This window comes from Chiloscyllium plagiosum, unplaced genomic scaffold (genome assembly GCF_037043375.1).
Source record: "Chiloscyllium plagiosum isolate Xiang-an unplaced genomic scaffold, Cpla_swu_hap1 HiC_scaffold_38, whole genome shotgun sequence".
Classification (NCBI taxonomy): Eukaryota; Metazoa; Chordata; class Chondrichthyes; order Orectolobiformes; family Hemiscylliidae; genus Chiloscyllium; species Chiloscyllium plagiosum.
Window position 1 is genome coordinate 74,761,529 of NW_028270176.1, and position 12,460 is coordinate 74,773,988.

The window sequence follows — 12,460 nt, forward strand, 5'->3', positions numbered from 1 at the left end:
GGTGGTACGTGTATGGAATGAGCTGCCAGAGGAAGTGGTTGAGGTTGGACGAATGCAACATTTATAAGGCATCTTGATGGGTATATGAATAGGAAGGATATGGGCCGGGTGCAGGCAGGTGGGACTACATTTCGTTGGGATATCTGGTCAGCATGTACTGGTTGGACCGAAGGGTCTCTGCTTCTGTGTTGTACATCTATGACTCTTTGATCTTCCAGCCAATTTTGTATCCAAATAGCTAGTTCCGCCTGTATTCTATGGTGTTGAACTTGCTAACCAGTCTGTTATGTGGAACCTTGTGTCTTTCTCAAGTCCAAGTTAATGACTTCCATGCACAAAGCCATGCTGACTATCCCTAATCTTTTCTTGCCTTTCCAATGACATGTAAATTCTGTCCCTGAGAATCCCTTCCAACAACTTGCCTGCCACTGACTTCAGGCTCACCGGTCTATAGTTTCCTGGCTTTTCCTTACTACCTTTCTCAAATAATGATTTGGAGATGCCTGTGTTGGACTGGGGTGTACAAAGTTAGAAATCACACAACACCAGGTTATAGTCCAACCGGTTTAATTGGAAGCACACTTCCAATTAAACCTGTTTGACTATAACCTGGTGTGTGATTTTTAACTTTCTCAAATAATGGCACCCATCTTCCAGCACCTTGTCTGTGGTAATCGATGATACAAATATCTCAGCGAGGGGCCCAGCAATCACTTCCCTGGCATCCCACAAAGTTCTGGGATACACCTGCTCAGATTCCTGGGATTTATCCACCTTTCTGCTTTTTAAGACATCCAGTACCTCCTCCACTGTAATATGAACAATTGCCAAGTTATCACTGTTTATTTCTCCAAACTCTCTAGCTTCCATATCATTTTTCAGTAAAAACTGATGTGAAATACTTACAGAATCTCTCCCACCGCCTGCGGTTCCATAGACAGCCTTACTGACTTTTGAGGGTTGCTATTCTCTGCCTGGTTACTCTTTTGTCCATAGTATATTTGTCGAATCTCTTTGGATTCTCCTGAAACCAATTTCCCAAGCTATCTCATGTCCTCTTTTTGCTCTCCTGGTTTCCCGAGAGTATACTCCTCTAGGGAGTCACACAAACACAGCTCTCCATACCTGCCATATCCCTCCTTCATTTTCTTGACCAGAGTCTCAATTTCTCTAGTCATGCAGCATTCTCTACACCTACCAGCCTTGGCCTTTACAGGAAAATACTGTGTCTGTACTCACATTATCACAGGCCTATGGAGGCATTGGCAGATGTGGACATCAAAACAATCAATCATTCTCAGTAAAGAGGTACTGTTGAAAAAGCTAAGAGCCCAAAGGTAGATGGGTCTCCTGGCCCTGATAGAATGCATCCCAGAGATGGGGGGGGGGGGGGGGGGGAATAGCAAATGCTCTTGTGATTATTCACTAAAATTTGTTCGACTCTGGGACAGTTCCGACAGATTGGCAAGCTGCAAACGTGATGCCACTTATTCTAAAAAAATGCATCGGGTGCTGGTGAGGTCACACCTGGAGTACTGTGTACAGGTTTGGTCTCCTTACTTCTGCAAGGATGTACTGGCACTGGAGGGAGTGCAGATGAGGGTCACTAGTTTGGGCCTGGAGTTGAGAGGGTTAGTGTATGTGGAGAGATTTAGGACTGAGTTCAGGAGGAACGTCTGCAGCTAAAGGGTTGTGAATCTGTGGAATTTGCTGCTGAGTAAAGCAGCTGAGGCTTTCATCTTGAATGTCTTTAAGGCAAAAGGTAGATTTCAGAACAGGAAAGCAATTAAGGGTTACAAGTAAGAGCAGGAAAGTGGAGCTGAGGCCATGAAAAAATCAGCCCTCGTCTTATTGAATGGCAGAGCAGGCTTGAGGGGCCAGATTGCTTACTCCTGCTCCTCTTCCTTATGTTCCCCCTTTCCAGCCATCCCTTTCCCTGGAAATAACCTCCCGCAAACAAACTTTGCAAGTTCTTACCTTGTGCCATCGAAATTGTCCAATTTAGAAGGCTACCTATTAGATCTAGTCTATTATTTTCTGTAACTATTTTAAAGCTAGTAGAATTATCAGAGAATCCAGACAGCGTGGAAGCGGGCCATTCAGCCCATCACATCCACACTGAATATCAGAACCTTCTACCCTACCCCTATAACGTTGCAATTCCAATGAGCAATCCACCTGGCCAGCACACCCCTGAACACTATGGGCAATTCAGCCTGGATAACCCACCCATCCGACACATCTTTGGACTGTGGGAGGAAACCCGAGCAACCAGACGAAACCCAAGCAGACAACCACAACAAGGTGATCATCCCTTCCTTATTTCCCAGTTCCATCCAAATAACTTCACTGGAAATACTCCCAATAATATCCTCCCTGAGCACAACCATAAAGGTATCCCTAATCCAAAATGCCATTGTGCCTCCTCTCGTCCCCCTTTCTATCCTTCCCATTGCATCTATACCCATCCATCACTGAGCCACGTTTCTGTAATATCCATGATATCCAAGTCCCATGTTCAAAACCAAATCCTCAGCTCATCTGCCTTCCCTGTCGGGCCTCTTGCACTGAAATAAATGCAGTGAAACTGCTCTGTCCCACCTCGTTCTGTGCCTTGCCCTTGCCTGCCTTGACTGTCTAACTTCTCAACTGTACCAGCCTCAGAATACCTCTTCTCTCACTATCTCTTTAGGTTTACCCCCACTCCCTCACTGGTTTAATGCCTCCTGAGTAGGACTAGCAAATCTCCCTGCCTGGATATTAGACACCTTCCAATTCAGGTACAATCCATCCTTCTTATGCACGTCAATTCTACCCCAGCAGAGATTCCAATGATCCAAACATAGCAATCCTTCTCCCTGCACCAGATCCTTAGCCACACATTCATCTGCTCTATCCTGCTGTTCCTACTCTCACTAGCATGCGGCACAAAGAGTAATCCAGATATTACTACCCACGAAGACCTACTTTTTATCCTCCAGGATAATTTGCTATATTCTCTCGTCAGGACCTCATCATTTCCTCTTCCGTTGTCATTGGTACTAATGTATAATGAGCTCCCACTGATCATACTCCCTTTTGAGAATACTCTGCTCCCTCTCCGAGACATCCTTGTCCCTGGCACCAGGGAGGTACCACCCATTCTGATGTCTCACTGTCAGCTGCAGAAACGGCAGTCTGTGCCCTATACCAGAGAATCTCCTATCACCATCGATCACCAGGAACCTCATATACCTCACATTACATTGGAGCCAGTCTCTGTACCCCAGTACCTTGCTTGTCAGTGCGATATGCCCCTGAGAGGGTGACCTCCGACGTTTTCCGAAACAGTGTACTTGTTTGAGATCAATCAGCCGGGCCCCATTGTGAGGTAAGTGGTGGGATCCTCTCTCTCTCTGCCCTGTGATGAGCTTCATCATTCACAGTGAATGGGGCAGTATCACAGAGCACAGGGGCTGGGGGCTATTCAGCCCATTGGGGCTGTACTCTCTCCCTCTGGAGATGCTGCAAATCTGTCCCAACTCCCCTCTCACTTGCCCAAAGCCCACTAAGTCCTTCCTTAAAAAGTAAAATTATAAATCTGTTTGAGAACACCTGCTGAATCTGTGTCCAGCTGCCGTTCAGCCTATTCCAGGTGCGCAGAACTTACTGAGTGAAATAATGTTCCCATTTTCACTCTGCATTATTTGCCAGTTACCTGAAAGTAGTTACGAAAAATTGTGATCGTGCTAACAATTCCTCTCTCTCTGCAAATTAATTGTTTGGAAACAAATCTGCACCTGGTCCAAATCACTGCTTAACCGTCTCAGCTCCAAGGACAATTATCTGTGCTTCTGCTAGCTCTCCACAAAGGAGGAACGCATCTTAATTTATTAGTGTCATAGAGATGGACGGCACAGAAACAGACCTTCGGTCCAATTCTTTCATGCCGACTCGGAATCCTAAACTACTGGAGTCCCATTTGCCAGCTATTGGGCCCTATCCCTCAAAACCCATCCCATTCACGGATGCCTTTCAAATGTTGTAATGGTATCAGCCTCCACTTCTTCATCTGGCAGCTCATTCCACACACACACCACACTCAGCTTCAAAACGTTGCCCCTTAGATCCCTTTTAAATCTTTGCCCTCTCAACTTAAGCCCATGTGCTCTTGTTTTGGACCCACCTCACCTGGGGGAGGGGGGGGGAAAGACCCCGGCTGTTCACCGTATCCATGCCCCTCACGATTTATAAATCTCCATAAAGTCACCTCTGTCTTTGACTCTTCAGGGAAATTACCCCCAGCCTCTCCCTGTAGCCCAAATCCTCCAACCCTGGCAAAGTCTTTGTCAATCTTGTCTGAACTCTTTCAAGATTCAGAACATCCTTCCCAGAACAGGGGATTTTGAATTAAAACAGAATTCCTGAAATGGCTTAATCAATGTCCTATCCAGCCACAATATGATGTCCCAGCTTCTGTATTCAATGCATCGACCAATAAATATAAGCATACCAAACACCACCTTCACTAGTCTGCCTATCTGCGACTCTACTTTCAACGAACAATGAATCTGAACGCCATGGTCTCTTTGTTCAGCAATACTGCGAAGGACTTTACCATTACGTGTATAAGTCCTGCCCTGATTTGCCTTTCCAAAATACAATAACTCACATTTATCTAAATTGAACTCAGTCTGCCATTTTTCGTTCCATCTGAACAAGATCCTGTTGTATTCTGAACTAACCTTCTTCGCTGTCCACTACACCTCCAATTTTGGTGTCTTCTGTAAACCCACTGACTATATCTCATATATTCACATCCAAGTCATTTATTTGAGGACCGAATATCCATTCCTGCAGCATACTGCTGCTCATACGCCTCCAGTCGCAAAGCAACCCTCCATCACCACCCTCTGCCTCCTACCTTCAAGCCAGTTTTGTATCCAAATGGCTAGTTCTCCCAACATTCCATGTTATCTAACCCTGCTAACCAGTCTGCTTTGTGGAACATCGTTCAGTGTCCACATAGACAACGTCCACAGTCTGCCTTCATCAATCATCTTTGTCACATCTTCAAAAAAACTCAATCAAGTTAGAAAGAGAGAACTACTCACACAAAGTCATGTTGACTATCCTTAATCTTTCCTGGTCTTTCCAAATACATGTAAATCCTATCCCTCAGAATCCCTTCCAACAACTTGCCTACCACTGACTTCAGGCTGCCTGTTCTCTTGTTCCCTGGCCTTTCCTTACCACCTTTTTAAAATAACAACACCTGTCTTCCAGCACCTCACCTGTCACAAACGATGATATAAATACCTCAGGGAGGGGCACTGCTTTCCTAGCTTTCCACAAATTTCTGGGATACACCTGATCAGGACCCAGGGATTTATCCACCTTGATGCCATTAAAGACATCCAGTACCACCTCCTCTGTAACATGGACACTTTTCAAGTTATCACTGTTGTTAACTATCAAGTTCTCCAAACTCTCCAGAAAAGTGTAGCATAGTATCTCTCCCACCTCCTGTTGTTCCACAGATGGCCTTCTTGATCTTTAAGAAGTTGTATTCTTTGTCTGTTTTTTCTTTTATCCTTGATATATTTGTAGAATCGCTTTGGATTCTACTTAAACCATTTCCTAGAGATATTTCATGTTCCCTTTTTGCTCTTCTGATTTCCCTTGAGTATATTCCTGTAAAAACATGAACCTGTACTCCCAATTCCTCCGCCTCTGCCATATCTGCTCCCAGTAGAAGCAATTCTACTCCAGGACATCCCAGAAAGGATTCCTATTTCAAGGACTGCATTTCCCTCCCACGTGATCAACAATGCCCTCCAATGCATATCCTCCACTTCCCGTACCTCCGCCTTCCCCCCACCCCTCCAACCACAATAAGAATATAATCCACCGGTCCTCACCTGCCACCCCACGAATCTCCAGATAGAGCGCATTAACCTCTGCAATTTCCGCTACCTACAGTCAGACCCCACCACCAGGGATATATTTCCCTCCCCAGCCCTTTCTATGTTCCACAGAGACCATGGGATATTTGGTACTGATGTGCTGCCCCACTGATACCTCAGTCACTCACCCTGCCCAATGGTCTAGTGATACTATCGCTAGATGGATAATCCAGACAACCAGATAACGTTCTGGGGCCTAGAGTTTGGATCCCGTCACAGCAGACAGTGGAATGTGAATTCAATAAAAATGTGGAAGTAAGAATCTATTAAACACCATGAATCCATTGTTGATTGTTGCCAAAAAAAAAAAAAAAAGCCCATGAGATTCACTAATATCCTTCAGGGAAGGAATCTGCCATCCTTACCTGGTCTGACCTACATGTGACTCCAGACCAACAGCAATGTGGTTGAATCTTAACTGCCCTTGAGGCCCAGCCAGTGACACCCTCATCCTGTGAATGAATTAAAAAAGGTCACGTCTTGTATACAATCATACTATTCTTACAGATAAGTGATCTGTTAGTAAATTTGCTTCTCAATTCCCGGCTGACTATTTATTTCTCAGTTCCACCTGCACAACTTGCCTGGATGTACTTCCAGGAATATCCTCCTGAAGCCCAGCCATAATGTTATCCCTCATCAAAACCACCTTACCCCCCTGCTCTGTTGCCCCCTTTCTATCCTTGCTATAGCATCTATACCTTGGAACATTAAGCTGCTAGTCCTAACCATTCCTAAGTCATACCTCTGTAATTGCTGTAATATCCCAGTGCCATGTTCAAAACCATACCCTGAGCTCCTCTGCCCGACCTATCGGGCCTCCTGCATTGAAATAAATGCAGTGTAACTGCTCATTCTGTGCCTTGCCCTTGCCTGCCTTGACTGTTTGACGTCTGAACTGTACCAGCGTCAGACTTAGCTCTTCCTCACTCTCTCTCTGGGTTTACCCACATTCCTTCACTGGTTTAATGCCTCCTGAATAACACTGGCAACTGTTCCCTTCCAGTGCAGGTACAATCCATCCTTCTGATGGAGGTCAATTCTACCCCACAAGAGATTCGAATGATCCAACAATGTGAACTCTTCTCTTCCGATGTCATTGATACCAATAAACAACAGCCTCCCCTCAAAATGGTTACTCTCCCCTTTAAGAATATTCTGCTCCCTCTCTGAGGCATCCTTGTACAAAAATTACACATTCGAATAATAAACCTTACACTCATCACATCATTATAAAAGGATTACATAACACATGATGGTTTGGGGAGACCTTTTGAGAGAATGTGATGATTGAAAGGAGAATTTTTAAGCAGCAAAAGGGATTGATCTGGAACACAATACTCACAATGCGAATATCCAGGTCCTGATGTACTGAGTAATTCAGAGTTTGGCAGAACATTTACTGAGATTACCATCTGAATGTCCACCTGTAATATCCTGTAATACAAATTTATAAAATCTGTCACTCTCAGTTCAAGTTAGAAACTCACACCATCCCCTCCTCGTGGCGCAGGATTACTGTACATAGTTACAACATGTCATCAGGAAGGGGAATGGAATGTTTTGTTTAGAGGGTTTTCAGTATGAGAGATGGGAGTATATACCTGAGAGTAACGTGAGGAAGTGGTGGTGAGACCACCATATCTGGAGTAAAGTGAGCAGTTTTGGTCCCTTTAGATAAGGAAATGTGTCACTTTATTGGAGGCATTTCAGGGAAGATTCACCAGTAGAAAGTGCGGACTGCAGATGCTAGAGATCAGAGCTGAAAAATGTGTTGCTGGAAAAGCGCAGCAGGTCAGGCAGCATCCAAGCTGAAGGAGAATCAACGTTTTGGGCATAAGCTGAAGAAGGGCTTATGCCCGAAACATTGATTCTCCTGCTCCTTGGATGCTGCCTGACCTGCTGTGCTTTTCTAGCAACACATTTTTCAGCAGGGAAGATTCACTGGGATGATCCCTGGTTTGGAGAGGTTATCTTTTAAATAAAGGCTGAACAGGTTGGGACTCTACTCACTGGATTTTGGAGAAAGAGAGGTGATCTCATTGAGACAGATGGGATTCTTAAGGGGTTTGACAGGATAAATACTGAGTGGATGTGTCTGAGGGTAAATACTGGGAGGGAAGTCTGGAACCAGATTCCGGGTCAGTCACGGAATCAAGGGCTCTACTTCAGATTCGTCAAATTTAAGGCGACACAGAGGCGGGTAAGGGGTTTCAGTAGCAATGGAGCTGGGGTGAGGAGGAGACAAACAATGTTTAAGAGATTGGAATTCCTGGTGTTTGGGATTGTGCAGATGACTGATCAGAAGGTCACCTTGGGGTCAGATATAACAGCAATATTGTGAAGAACGTATTTCTGCCTCAGACAGTTACCAGGGAGAGGGAGAGGCTCAGCAGTAAGAGAAAGGAATTTGGAATAACAACTGAAGGCAATGGGTTTAACCGTTACAATGTTTCATTGGAGGAAACTGCAGCTAATCGAATAGTGGGAATGTGATAAGCAGTTTGGTAACTGAGTAACAGTGGAACAATGGAGAGGGATGGTGGGGAGGGAGAGCTGGACAGTGTCAGTGTACATGTGAAACCTAACATGGTGCTTTTTCACAATATCAACTCCTGGCAGTATGTAGGTGAGATACAGGAGAGAGCAAGGATAGATACTGGAGGGACACCAAATACAAGGAATTCAGAAAGGAAAGAGAGAGTGGAAATGGAGCAGGATTTTCCAAAAACCGTGAGGTCAAAAGGAAGTTTTTCAAAGAAGGGGAGAGAAGGGCATAACCAGAAAAGATAGACAGACAGAACAAGGAACAATATCTGTGAATCGGTGAGGAGGAGGAGGAGACAGAGTGTTGGAAAGTCTGTGATTTAGCAAGCTTGGGTAAATTGTAAAGATGAGCTCTGATAAGGCTTAACAAGAGACTGGAGAACGATGTAGGTTTAGGACAAAAACCAGGAACACCACGTGAGGCAGTTTGGCTCAGTGGGCTAGTGGGAGGGAGGGAAGCAGCAGATCGGATTATCTCAGTCATGGTGACAGAGAAACTCCATGTGCTCCTCACTCATGTTATTGGAGGGGAGGATAGAGGAGACAGGATGATGGACAGTGTTTTACAAGAAACAAATCCAGGGTAAGTGATATTTAAAATGAGTGAACAAACCTGATGTATTTAGCTTTTATCCAGAATATTAAAACAAACGACTGAAGTCCTGGTTCGAATCCCATCTTGGCAGATGGTAGAATCTGAATTCACGAAAAAATAACTGGAATTAGGAATCTCCTGATTTCCATGAAACCATTGTCAATGGTAAATAAAATCCTGCCAACCTGACAGCAGCCCATCCAGCTACTCACTGTACTAATCACTGCAAAGTCTCAACACAGGAATGAAACTGGATGGACCATGTGGCATCTAACAAGGCACCAGAAATTACAACCACAGAATCAGCCCTCTCGATGGTGCAACGTCCTCCTCACTAACATCTAGTTTTTGGTGCCAAAATGTGGAGAGCTGTACCTCAGACTAGTCAAGAAGCAGCCTGACATAGTCATATTCACGGAATCATCCCTTACAGACAATGACCAGACACCACCATCACCATCCTAGATATCGAGAGTGTGGTGCTGGAAAAGCACAACAGTCAGGCAGCATCAGAGGAGGAGAATCGACGTTTTGAGCCTCAGCCCTTCATCAGTCTGATCTGGTGTGCTTTTCCAGCACCACACTCTCGACTCTGACCTCCAGCATCTGCAGTCTTCAATTTCTCCTAAAATCTCTGGATATGTCCTGTCCCACCGGCAGCACAGACCAGACAGAGGTGGTGGCAACATAGAGTCATAGAGATGTACAGCATGGAAACAGACCCTTCGGTCCAATCCGTCCATGCCAACCAGATATCCCGACCCAATCGAGTCTCACCTACCAGCATGTGGCCAATATCCCTCAATTTAAATTTCTCACACTTGATTTAATTCCTGGCTGTGATAATCCCTAGCTCCCTGCACCACACACACTTTGAGACCTCGACAACCCATTTTCTTTGAGACTCCCAACCATTTGTTAATTCATTACTTCATCTGTGTGACTGTTTCTACAGTTGCTGAAGCAGCATGGTCTGAAATTCGCAGCCAAAATCTCACAGGTCTGCTTTCCACCTTTAAGACATCCCTCAAAACCTGCTTTTGGTCACCTGACCTAATATGTCCATCTCTGGCCTTCTGTCTAAAGTTCTCAATAGTATTTTTGTGAAATTATAAGCATGATAATAAAAATACAAACTGTTGTTGATTTGACATTACTTTCAAATCATCATTGTTGCTGAATGAATAATCTATAATGTCTCTTACCCAACCTCATTGTAGGAGCACCTTCACCACACAAACTGCAGCTGTACAAGAAAGTCAAACATCACCCTCTCCACAAGCAACAGGGCTTTGGCATTAATCATTGGTATCTATGGAAGGAGAAACACAGTTGATGTTTCATGGAGTGCAAAATGGATTACAGGGAATGAAAATGGTGCAGAATTTGATAGTCAGAAATGGAAGGAAAAGACACTTGCTTGTTGGAAAAAAGAATTCTTGACTGTCAAAAATATTCAAGAAAAAAGTAATCTGATAATAGAGCAGCACATGGTCAGGGGCTGGGCCGCAATGAAAAACTCATTTGCAAAGGGTCTATAAAAGTCATAATACAGTAGTAAACAGACCAAAAATACACTCATGTTTCGAGACTGAGGAAGCTAGATATTGACAAAGTGGTGATGAGGGAGCCCAGAGGTGAATCAGAGCAGTATGGGCTGCTGTGATCACAATGACTCTATACTGGAGAAAGGCTGCACATGCGCCTGGCTGCACCTTGCCCCCTACAAAGATGGCGGCTTCACACATGTCCAGTGAATCGTTGTCCCGAACAAAGATGGCGGCGCTCACGCCTCATTTACTGCAAACACGGGACTGGACGTTCAAATTTGTGTTTTCCGACGTGCACAATTTGTTTGTAAAACCTCTCCGCTCATAGCAACACAGTTTTTCTCCCATTTCCCTGTTTATTTCTTTCCTTACCGTATCCTTTCTCTCCATAACTTCCCGAGCATTCATTACAGCGACTGTGCGCGCCGCACGCGAGGGTGATCACATGGTTTAGTTTAGCTCCGCCCTTCATTCACTTTGATTGGTTGGAGGACCAACATCCCGCTAGGTCATCCAATACCGCCCACCGTCCTTTCATTGGTCCGGTGCTGACATCAATCACCCGGAGTCCTTTGTTGGCGAGAACATGCGCAGTGTGTCCTGCTTTAGCTGATATGTTGGGTAATGTGATGGGAGAGTTTGCTGAGGGCAAGAATTCCCTTTGTGTGAGTTCTGCAGTAGATTTCCTTTATTCATGGAGGGAATTGCCTTCCTACTCATGATGAATCAATGCCATCTGAATCAGTACATAAACACCACTTTTTCACTCCTTTTCACAACATCTGAGATCTTTAGCACATTGTATCACTCTCTTCTTTGGAGACAAAAAAGCATGAAATGGAGCCTCAAGGAATTGGAGCAGGAGGAGGGCATTCATCGCCTTCAGCTTGTTCCCCCATTCTATCAGATCATGGCTTGATCAACCCAGACCTCAACACCTCTTTTATGCTTGATCCACATAGCCCTCAACTGCTCAATATTTCAAAAATCTATCTGCCCTCTTTTAAAATAATTTGAGATAGAATCCCAGATTCCCTACTATGTGGAAACAGGCCCTTCAGCCCAACAAGCCAGAACAACCCTCCGAAGAGTAACCCAACCATTTCCCTCCCACATTTAACTTGCACAATTGTTTGGGCGGGAAAATTCTAGCCATTCACTGAGAAAAAACATTATTTACTTTTTCTAAAATGAATGTTCCCTTATGTAATGTCCCCTGGTTTGAGACTCCACTGGTGCTAGAAGATCTAGTCAACATCTACTCTGTCAAGCTCCTCAGAATCCTGTTTCCATAAGATCAACCCTGCTTATCTGTTCTTGATAGGTCAACCCTTTTGTCCTCAAAGCAGCTAAGTAATCTTTTTTGAATGGTCTCCGATGTTACTTTATCCTTTATTAAATATGGGAGCTAACATTGTATACAGTACTCCAAGTGAGGACTCAGCAACAGCCAGTGTGGTTAACCAATCCTCAGTCCATGCTAATACATTACCCCGATATCATGAGCTCCTAAATTGTTCAATTACCTTTTATGTAGCGCCTTATCATTTACATTTTTAAAATCCAAATACAGAACATCATTGGATTGCCCTTTATCAGCCCTGATTGTTATCTCCTCAATGAACTGTCGTAAATTTGTCAAATATAGTTTCTCTTTCACAAAACCCAGTCTACCATGTTTAATCATAAGCTTTTCTAAATGTCCTGCAATTTCTGTCTTTAATATTTGACTCTGTAGATTCTTTCAGTAGATTTGCTAAGTGTTAGAAACGAAAATCGCTTCTCAATAATCGCTCTAGACAAATTCAGGAAAACAAGTTTTA

The 12,460-nt window shown here is 44.2% G+C and overlaps 1 long non-coding RNA gene across 1 annotated transcript; it reads right to left on the reverse strand.

The window, feature by feature from the left end:
- Positions 1 to 6,309: 6,309 nt before the first annotated feature.
- LOC148139639 (uncharacterized) lies at positions 6,310 to 11,061 on the reverse strand. The gene is made up of 4 exons (XR_015753719.1): positions 11,010 to 11,061; positions 9,106 to 9,188; positions 7,291 to 7,382; positions 6,310 to 6,397 (listed from the first exon to the last, which is right to left on the reverse strand). It is a non-coding gene; the product is annotated as an uncharacterized LOC148139639 (long non-coding RNA).
- Between the last annotated feature and the right edge of the window lie 1,399 nt (positions 11,062 to 12,460).